Consider the following 11153-nt stretch of genomic DNA (forward strand, 5'->3'; position numbering starts at 1 on the left):
GAAGGATTAATACTGTGAAAATGACTATCCTATCCAAGGCAATTTACAGATTCAGTGCAATCCTATTAAATTACCAATGGCATTTTTCACAGAAGTAAAGCAAAAAAATTTTCAATTTGTTTAGAAACACAAAAGACCCTGAACAGCCAAAGCCATCTTGAGAACGAAAAGCAGAGCTGGAGGAATCAGGTTCCTTGACTTCAGACTATACTACAAGGCCGCAGTAATCAAGGTAGCATTTTACAAACTCAATTCAGTAGTCGAATTGGGCTTCACTCCTTGGCAACTACTGTGCTAAGCACTTTACATGTAAATATTATTACATGTTATCCTTTTAATTACTCAATATCATATTAGCCTGTGTATAAATAAGAAAACAGGTTTGAAGAGGCTAAGTTCACATTAAGACAGTAAGTGGTGAAAGGGGGCTTGAATTCTTGTTCAGGCCCAAATTCAAAGTCCATGCTCAGGCTTAACCATGATTCTACAACCGTTTGCAACTAGACAGTCTTGGGCTTCGAGTGTGGAAAGATCTTCACCCCTCATCTGGATTTTAGTTGGCAATCTGAAAATGGAGTGTAGATGTCCCCTTGGAGGCTGAAACGAAGAAGCTGCTGTGGAGACGATTGCTGGGAGGAAGGATGGGGATGATATTCAGGAAGAGTGCTCAGTGGCTTCAGTGTGGCTTTTCCTCCAACACCACTTGTAGGTGAAACTTCCTGTCAGAGGTCCTTTCAGTAGCTCAGCATTTAAACCCAATTGCTGTGGTCTCAAATGGAAGCAGGGGTATCATGATGATGAGTCTGCTCTTTGCTGTGTGCCTCTCGAGACAAGCAACAACATAAGCACCTAATAGATGGTCTCTCATTTAATCCTCACATCATTCCTAGGAGGTACAGTCCATTATAACCCATGATTCAGAGTCTAATGAATTTATTCCAAGTCCACTCAGCTCTAACTGACATATCTAGGTCTTATATCCAGCACTGATTCCAAAGTCAGTTTACTGTGCCTGGCTCTAAGATGTTCCCTGATGCTGGAACAACCCCTTTGGAGGACCAAGAGGATGAAGGACCCCCTGCCTTCACATGGGGATCGCTGCCCTATTTCCAGGCAGCCTGGGAATCAGTTTGCTTTGTAACAGTTATGAGCCCCAAGGTCATTGTTGATTGTATCTAAAATTACTGTGGACCTTTGCAACTGAGTAGATTCCCCAAATGATACTCATGTAGTCAGGACATATTAATGGGTTATACAGTGGGCTGCCCTATGGTACTGAGAAAATAAACATTTCTGTATCTGGAAGTGAGGCTGGAGAAGGAATCTGTAGCGTGAAAAGAGAATTGAATCACCTCAGGTCACCTGGGAGTTTTCTAGTAGCTCCCATGGGCCCTTTCTGGAAGGGTCCAGGAAGGAGGGGCAACTTTGTGAAGAAAGATTAATCACATCCCCAACAAGATTCAGCTTAAACTTGAGCAACACCTGCCCTCACCGCAGCTTCACCCTGTACTCACCTGGGTTGCACATGCTTCCCGTCTGGGTGCCCAGTAGGAGAGCTGTGCACTTACAAAGAAAAGGTGCTTTTCCCCATGAGTTTTCAAAGCTGTCCAAATACATTGGTATGTAGATCTATACATATATATATATTTCTTGTGGGTGAATTTTGAAATGGGATCAAAACTATCTCCTGAATGTGTATAGTTTTCTCTTTTTAATCAGTTATAGGACAGTCTGAATTTTGACAATGATGAAAAATAGAAAGATCAGTAGGTACAGTTTTTGCAGAATAAGTGTCCTGAATATCTTCTATTTATAACAGAAGTAATATGGCCATCTATGAAAAAAAAAAAACTTACCTCATTAGAAAATAAGTTATTTATTCTGAAATCAGTCTTTTACTCCAACTAATATGATCTAAAACATCAGATGGTCTTTAAAAGTATCTAGTTTTTCTTTTGATGGATGTAATCACATTTCTTTGCCTAATTAACCCATTTTACCAACTTCAATGTTCTTTGGATCTCATTCATAGATAACAGTATTTTGACAATAGGAGTTAGTTAAAGGAGCAAAGAATAACTTTGCAACCTAAAAGAGTCCCAGTCGTCTGGGCCTGACAGGGTCTTCTGTCATCTCTTCCAGCATCTCAGTGGACAATCTACCTCTCCAGATCTGTAACTGGCTCTGGCAGGAGGTCAACAAATTCTACTGAATCTAAACCGAATTTAAAATAAAATCACAGTGCAGTCCTCTTTAAAAATGTCTATTGTTCCTGATTTTGGCCCAGGTTAGCTTTGTAGGGTCACTTAATTTTCATCTGTTAGGGGAGCAGAGAGTAGGGTTTGTTCCGTATTGTGACTGGATGGCAAAATGGTCTCATTCACTGAAGCTAAACTAAAGAACCAGAGCCAATGATCAGTCCCAGGGGTTTATCTACCTGACCTTTATGCATTGTTATGCAGATCAACATGCCTGGATCTCCCTAGCTTCTTACCATATGAGGTAATGATACCCATCTGATGTTTAAATGACTCTGTGTCTCCAGAATCTTCACCACAATGCTTGGCACACAGTAAGTGCACAATAAGTGGTATCTGTTACTTTCTTGCATGCTTTGCAGAAATAAGCACAGGGCAATGAATTTTCAAAGTCCCAGCTTACAGGCATGAGTATTGCATTATGCTCATTCTATACTGAAATAGCTGTCAGACCAACACCTCTAATCCTGTTCTCCCACTATGGGAGTAAGGAGACAACGTATTTATTAGAAAATAGTCCTCCATGTCCACTCCAAACCTTAATTTTAAAGTGACAAAGGGAAGTTAAGCTCTACATATGAATGTGCTAATCAAAAAGTAGAAGTGTTCCAAAGTTGAGTATATTATCTACACTTGTTAATGGTGCCAGTATAAGTTACTATAACTTTTTTGTGATAAAATTAAATTTAATCACATTTAATTTAGTGATAAAAATGTGGGCTCTGAAGTGAAATTTTCTGAATTCTAATTCTGATTCCACCCTAATAACTCTGCGACCGCGGAGTTATTATTATTATTATCTCTGTTCCTGAATTTCCTCATCTTTAAAGTGGAAATAATAACACCTACCTTACATGGTAATATGAAATATGTTTGTTAATATGTGTAAACATTTCAAGCAAGTCATAATGTATCTTAGGTATTTAATAACAATATTAGTTACTGGAAAATAATTTGGCAATAAATAGGAAGAACTTAGATCCCATTGGTGTCACTTCTGGGAATCTGCATCCTAAAAAATAATACACAGAGATGTTCACAAATAGCACAGATGATAAGAGCACAGGGTTTGGAATCAGGCAAGTAAAGGTAAAAGGCATGTTGAAAAGCATTCATTCCAAGTAAGGATAACATAAATTTAAATGATAGGTCTAAATTAAATATTCAGGTGGCTAGACTCAGGGAGATCTTTAAACCCTCAAACCCTTAGAGATAGTTTTAGAAATGGAATACAGGGCTGACTGTTCCTTAGTTCTGAACCAGTATCATCATTCTTACTTTCTTATCAGTTTGGGTGTCCAAAAGCAATACAATGGAGAAAGAATCTTCATCCAAGAGCCAGAGAAATGAAAGCAATAGTAGGGAAGTGATGAGAGGTATCAAGGGAAGTGAGGATAGAGATAAGAAAATGGGGAAATGAATGACAAAATCAGAAGGCATGAAAATTTGAAACAAGTCCCAGATGGATAGCATGAGCTAGTTCAGGTGAGAACAAGGGCAAGGTCATCTCAGGAAGTTAGAAGGAGGGTATATGATGCTAAAATCTTACTGGGCAGAAATATGCTATGCTAGGTCACTTCAGTCGTGTCTGACTCTGTGTGACCCCTTAGACGGCAGCCATCAGGCTCGCCCGTCCCTGGGATTCTCCAGGCAAGAACACTGGAGTGGGTTGCCATTTCCTTCTCCAATGCATGAAAGTGAAAAGTGAAATCGAAGTTGCTCAGTCGTGTCCGACTCTTAGCGACCCCATGGACTGCAGCCTACCAGGCTCCTCCATCCATGGGATTTTCCAGGCAAAAGTACTGGAGTGGTGTGCCATATAGGTTTTGCCTTTTCTGCTGAGAAGGTAGCTTTGGGGAGGAAGGGGGTGTTTTTTTTGTCTCTTTTTTTCTATTCCTTCTGGCAAGCAATAAAAGGGGAAGAGCCCTATTCATTACTTGAGTAGAGTAACACACTTTACTAAAATAAATTTCTATTTTAAGTAATTGTTCTTAAAATAGGAAATACCCAGTAATTTTCAGTGTGCTTGATTTTGAAGGACTATGTATTCGGTTTTATTTTAGACATCCAATGCTATTTCATAGTCACAAATGGGATAATTTTACTGAGAGGTTTATTGATATGTTTCTAGTTAACTATACACACACATATGTATGTGCTTCTAAAGTAAAATACTTCACAAGTTTTTGATTCAGATGTAACATGTCCAAAATTGAACTCATCCTTTTTCCCCCAAGCCCAAACCCCCCTCTTCCCCCATAGACCCTGTCTCGTGAAACTGTACCATCATGGTCACAACTGTTCAGGCTAGAGGTAGGGGGGTAGCTTAGTGTCTCCTTCACCTTTCAGATCCAACTGATGCATTCTTTGCACTAACATTTACTAAATGCCAGGCATTCTGCTAGTCCTTCATGGAGCTCAGAAGGACCAACATTCTGCAAATGATCTCACCAATGAATGAAGTTTGTAGATAGAGATAAGTGCTGTGAGGGAGAGACCTCAGCATGACTCTCTGGGGTAACAGAGGGACATGCACTGGGCTGGGAATCTGTGGAGGCTCCCCTGAAGACATGAGCCTTGCTTGGATGCTATCCTCTTTATGTGGAGGATTTTAGTAAGGAGCACTGATGGACATGATCCAGTGAACATTTTCAAAGGAATAATCACCAGTCCTGTCACTCCGCCTACTAAATACTTATGGCATTTGTTCCTTTTCCTTCTTCCTTATGACCGTAGATGGCATGAGCCTCCAATAACACACTTCTGGAAAAGTTCTCATCAAAGGGCATTGATAACATATGTCATCCTGAAAACATATATTAAAAATTTTTTTTAATTAATTTAACCTAAAGACTTGATGCTTTTGAACTGTGGTGTTGGAGAAGACTCTTGAGAGTCCCTGGGACTGCAAGGAGATCCAACCAGTCCATTCTGAAGGAGATCAGTCCTGGGATTTCTTTGGAAGGAATGATGCTAAAGCTGAAACTCCAGTACTTTGGCCACCTCATGTGAAGAGTTGACTTATTGGAAAAGACTCTACTGCTGGGAGGGATTGGTGGCAAGAGGAGAAGGTGACGACAGAGGATGAGATGGCTGGATGGCATCACTGACTCGATGGACGTGAGTCTGAGTGAACTCCGGGAGTTGGTGATGGACAGGGAGGCCTGGAGTGCTGCAATTCAATTCATGGGGTCACAAAGAGTTGGATACGACTGAGCGACTGAACTGAACTGAACCTAAAGACACCTTGATTTTACTTCTGCAACATAATATGTACCTCAATATATTTGTCACTAATATATCTGTGTTATCGTCCTATTTTTTTAATATAAATTTATTTATTTTAATTGGAGGTTAATTACTTTAAAATATTGTATTGGTTTTGCCATACATCAACATGAATCTGCCACAGGTATACACGTGTTCCCCATCCTGAACCCCTTTCCATCCTCCCTCCCCATTCCATCCCTGTGGGTTGTCCCAGTGCACCAGCCCCAAGCAACCAGTATCATGCATTGAACCTGGACTGGTGATTCGTTTCATACATGATATTATACATGTTTCAATGCCATTCTCCCAAATCATCCCACCCTCTCCCTCTCCCACAGAGTCCAAAAGACTGTTCTATACACCTGTGTCTCTTTTGATGTCTCGCATACAGGGTTATCGTTATCATCTTTCTAAATTCCATATATATGCATTAGTATACTGTATTGGTGTTCTTCTTTCTGGCTTACTTCACTCTGTGTAATCGGCTCCAGTTTCATCCACCTCATTAGAACTGATTCAAATGTATTCTTTTTAATGGCTGAGTAATACTCCATTGTGTATATGTACCACAGCTTTCTTATCCATTCATCTGCTGATGGACATCTAGGTTGCTTCCATGTCCTGGCTATTATAAACAGTGCTGCGATGAACATTGGGGTACACGTGTCTCTTTCAATTCTGGGTTCCTCGGTGGGTATGTCCAACAGTGGGATTGCTGGGTCATAAAGCAGTTCTATTTCCAGTTTTTTAAGGAATCTCCACACTGTTCTCCATAGTGGCTGTACGAGTTTGCATTCCCACCAACAGTGTAAGAGGGTTCCATTTTCTCCACACCCTCTCCAGCATTTATTGTTTGTAGACTTTTGGATCACAGCCATTCTGACTGGCGTGAAATGGTACCTCATTGTGGTTTTGATTTGCATTTTTCTGATCATGAGTGATGTTGAGCATCTTTTCATGTGTTTGTTAGCCATCTGTATGTCTTCTTTGGAGAAATGTCTGTTTATTTCTTTGACCCATTTTTTGATTGGGTCGTTTATTTTTCTGGAATTGAGCTGCAGGAGTTGCTTGTGTATTTTTGATATTAGTTGTTTGTCAGTTGCTTCATTTACTATTATTTTCTCCCATTCTGAAGGCTGTCTTTTCACCTTGCTTATACTTTCCTTTGTTGTGCAGAAGCTTTTAAGTTTAATTAGATCCCATTTGTTTATTTTTGCTTTTATTTCCAATATTCTGGGAGGTGGGTCATAGAGGATCCTGCTATGATTTATGTCGGAGAGTGTTTTGCCTATGTTCTCCTCTAGGAGTTTTATAGTTTCTGGCCTTACATTTAGATCTTTAATCCATTTTGAGTTTATTTTTGTGTATGGTGTTAGAAAGTGTTCTAGTTTCATTCTTTTACAGGTGGTTGACCAGTTTTCCCAGCACCACTTGTTAAAGAGATTGTCTTAAATCCATTGTATATTCCTGCCTCCTTTGTCAAAGATAAGGTGTCCATAGGTGTGTGGATTTATCTCTGGGCTTTCTATTTTGTTCCATTGATCTATATTTCTGTCTTTGTGCCAGTACCATACTGTCTTGATGACTGTGGCTTTGTAGTAGAGCCTGAAGTCAGGCAGGTTGATTCCTCCAGTTCCATTCTTCTTTCTCAAGATTGCTTTGGCTATTCGAGGTTTTTTGTATTTCCATACAAATTGTGAAATTATTTGTTCTAATTCTGTGAAAAATACTGTTGGTAGCTTGATAGGGATTCCATTGAATCTGTAGATTGCTTTGGGTAGTATACTCATTTTCACTATATTGATTCTTCCGATCCATGAACACGGTATATTTCTCCATCTATTAGTGTCCTCTTTGATTTCTTTCACCAGTGTTTTTTAGTTTTCTATATATAGGTCTTTAGTTTCTTTAAGTAGATATATTCCTAAGTATTTTAGTCTTTTCATTGCAATGGTAAATGAAATTGTTTCCTTAATTTCTCTTTCTATTTTCTCATTATTAGTGTATAGGAATGCAAGGGATTTCTGCATGCTGATTTTATATCCTGCAACTTTACTATATTCATTGATTACCTCTAGTAATTTTCTGGTGGAGTCTTTAGGGTTTTCTAGATAGAGGATCATGTCATCTGCAAACAGTGAGATTTTTACTTCTTCGTTTCCAATTTGGATTCCTTTTATTTCTTTTTCTGCTCTGATTGCTGTGGCCAAAACTTCTAAAACTATGTTGAATAGTAGTGGTGAAAGTGGGCACCCTTGTCTTGTTATGTTCCTGACTTTAGGGGAAATGGTTTCAATTTTTCACCACTGAGGATAATGTTTGCTGTGGGTTTGTCACATATAGCTTTTATTATGTTGAGGTATGTTCCTTCTATTCCTGCTTTCTGGAGAGTTTTTATCATAAATGGATGTTGAATTTTGTCAAAGGCTTTCTCTGCATCTATTGAGATAATCATATGGTTTTTATTTTTCAATTTGTTAATGTGGTGTATTACATTGATTGATTTGCAGATATTGAAGAATCCTTGCATCCCTGGGATAAAGCCCACTTGGTCATGATGTATGATCTTTTTAATGCGTTGTTGGCTTCTGATTGCTAGAATTTTGTAAAGGATTTTTGCATCTATGTTCATCAGTGATATTTGCCTGTAGTTTTCTTTTTTTGTGGCAGCTTTGTCAGGTTTTGATATTAGGGTGATGGTGGCCTCATAGAATGAGTCTGGAAGTTTGCCTTCCTCTGCAATTTGCTGGAAGAGTTTGAGTAGGACAGGTGTTAGCTCTTCTCTAAATTTTTGGTAGCATTCAGCTGTGAAGCTGTCTGGACCTGGGCTTTTATTTGCTTCAAGATTTCTGATTACAGTTTCAATTTCCGTGCTTGTGATGGGTCTGTTAAGATTTTCTTCCTGGTTCAGTTTTGGAAAGTTGTACTTTTCTAAGAATTTGTCCATTTCTTCCAAGTTGTCCATCTTATTGGCATATAGTTGCTGATAGTACTATCTTATGATCCTTTGTATTTCTGTGTTGTCTGTTGTGATCTCTCCATTTTCATTTCTAATTTTATTGATTTGATTTTTCTCCCTTTGTTTCTTGATGAGTCTGGCTAATGGTTTGTAAATTTTATTTACTCTTTCAAAGAACCAGCTTTTGGCTTTGTTGATTTTTGCTATGGCCTCTTTTGTTTCTTTTGCATTTATTTCTGCCCTAATTTTAAAGATTTCTTTCCTTCTACTAACCCTGGGGTTCTTCATTTCTTCCTTTTCTAGTTGCTTTAGGTGTAGGTTAGGTTATTTATTTGACTTTTTTCTTGTTTCTTGAGGTATGCTTGTATTGCTATGAACTTTCCCCTTAGCACTGCTTTTACAGTGTCCCACAGGTTTTGGGTTGTTGTGTTTTCATTTTCATTCGTTTCTATGCATATTTTTATTTCTTTTTTGATTTCTTCTGTGATTTGTGGGTTATTCAGCAGCGTGTTGTTCAGCCTCCATATGTTGGAATTTTTAATAGTTTTTCTCCTGTAATTGAGATCTAATCTTACTGCATTGTGGTCAGAAAGGATGCTTGGAGTGATTTCAATTTTTTTGAATTTACCAAGGCTAGATTTATGGCCCAGGATGTGATCTATCCTGGAGAAGGTTCTGTGTGCTCTTGAGAAAAAGGTGAAATTTATTGTTTTGGGGTGAAATGTCCTATACATATCAATTAGGTCTAACTGGTCTAGTGTATCATTTAAAGTGTGTGTTTCCTTGTTAATTTTCTGTTTAGTTGATCTATCCATAGGTGTGAGTGGGGTGTTAAAGTCTCCCACTATTATTGTGTTATTGTTAATTTCCCCTTTCATACTTGTTAGCATTTGTCTTAGCTATTGTGGTGCTCCCGTGTTGGGTGCATATATATTTATAATTGTTATATCTTCTTCTTGGATTGATCCTTTGATCATTATGTAGTGTCCTTCTTTGTCTCTTTTCACAGCCTTTGTTTTAAAGTCTATTTTATCTTATATGAGTATTGCTACTCCTGCTTTCTTTTGGTCTCTATTTGCATGGAATACCTTTTTCCAGCCCTTCACTTTCAGTCTGTATGTGTCCCCTGTTTAGAGGTGGGTCCCTTGAAGACAACATATATTGGGGTCTTGTTTTTGTATCCATTCAGCGAGTCTTTGTCCTTTGGTTGGGGCATTCGACCCATTTACATTTAAGGTAATTATTGATAAGTATGATCCCATTGCTATTTACTTTATTGTTTTGGGTTCAAGTTTATACACCCTTTTTGTGTTGCCTGTCTAGAGAATCTCCTTTAGTATTTGTTGGAGGGCTGGTTTGGTGGTGCTGAATTCTCTCAGTTTTTGCTTGTCTGTAAAGCTTTTGATTTCTCCTTCATATTTGAATGAGATCCTTGCTGGGTACAGTAATCTTATTTTCTTTCATTACTTTAAGTATGTCTTGCCATTCCCTCCTGGCTTGAAGAGTTTCTATTGAAAGATCAGCTGTTATCCTTATGGGAATCCCCTTGTGTGTTATTTGTTGTGTTTCCCTTGCTGCTTTTAATATTTGTTCTTTGTGTTTGATCTTTGTTAATTTGATTAATATGTGTCTTGGGGTGTTTCGCCTTGGGTTTATCCTGTTTGGGACTCTCTGGGTTTCTTGGACTTGGGTGATTATTTCCTTCCCCATTTTAGGGAAGTTTTCAACTATTTTCTCCTCAAGTATTTTCTCATGGTCTTTCTTTTTGTCTTCTTCTTCTGGGACTCCTATGATTTGAATGTTGGGGCATTTAACACTGTCCTGGAGGCCTCTGAGATTGTCCTCATTTCTTTTAATTTGTTTTTCTTTTTTCCTCTCTGATTCATTTATTTCTACCATTCTATCTTCTAATTCACTAATCCTATCTTCTGCCTCTGTTATTCTACTATTTGTTGCCTCCAGAGTGTTTTTTATCTCATTTATTGCATTATTCATTATATATTGACTCTTTTTTATTTCTTCTAGGTCCTTGTTAAACCTTTCTTGCATCTTCTCAATCCTTTTCTCCAGCCTATTTGTCTGTGATTCCATTTTGCTTTCAAGATTTTGGACCATTTTCACTATCATTATTTGGAATTCATTATCAGGTAGATTCCCTATCTCTTCCTCTTTGGTTTGGTTTGGTGGGCATTTATCCTGTTCCTTTACCTGCTGGGTATTCCTCTGTCTCTTCATCTTGTTTATATTGCTGAGTTTGGGGTGGCCTTTCTGTATTCTGGCAGTTTGTGGGGTTCTCTTTATTGTGGCATTTCCTCGCTGTGGGTGGGGTTGTACAGGTGGCTTATCAAGGTTTCTTGGTTAGGGAAGCTTGTGTCGGTGTTCTGGTGGGTGGAGCTGGATTTCTTCTCTCTGGAGTGCAATGAAGTGTCCAGTAATGAGTTATGAGATGTCAATGATTTTGGAGTAACTTTGGGCAGCCTGTATATTGGAACTCAGGGCTGTGTTCCTGTGTTGTTGGAGAATTTGAGTAGTATGTCTTGCTCTGGAACTTCTTGGCCTCTGGGTGGTGCTTGGTTTCAGTGTAGGTATGGAGGCGTTTGATGAGCTCCTGTCAATTAATGTTCCCTGGAGTCAGGAGTTCTCTGGTGTTCTCAGGGTTTTGACTT

This window comes from Bubalus bubalis, chromosome 4 (assembly GCF_019923935.1).
Source record: "Bubalus bubalis isolate 160015118507 breed Murrah chromosome 4, NDDB_SH_1, whole genome shotgun sequence".
In the NCBI taxonomy this organism is placed as follows: domain Eukaryota; kingdom Metazoa; phylum Chordata; class Mammalia; order Artiodactyla; family Bovidae; genus Bubalus; species Bubalus bubalis.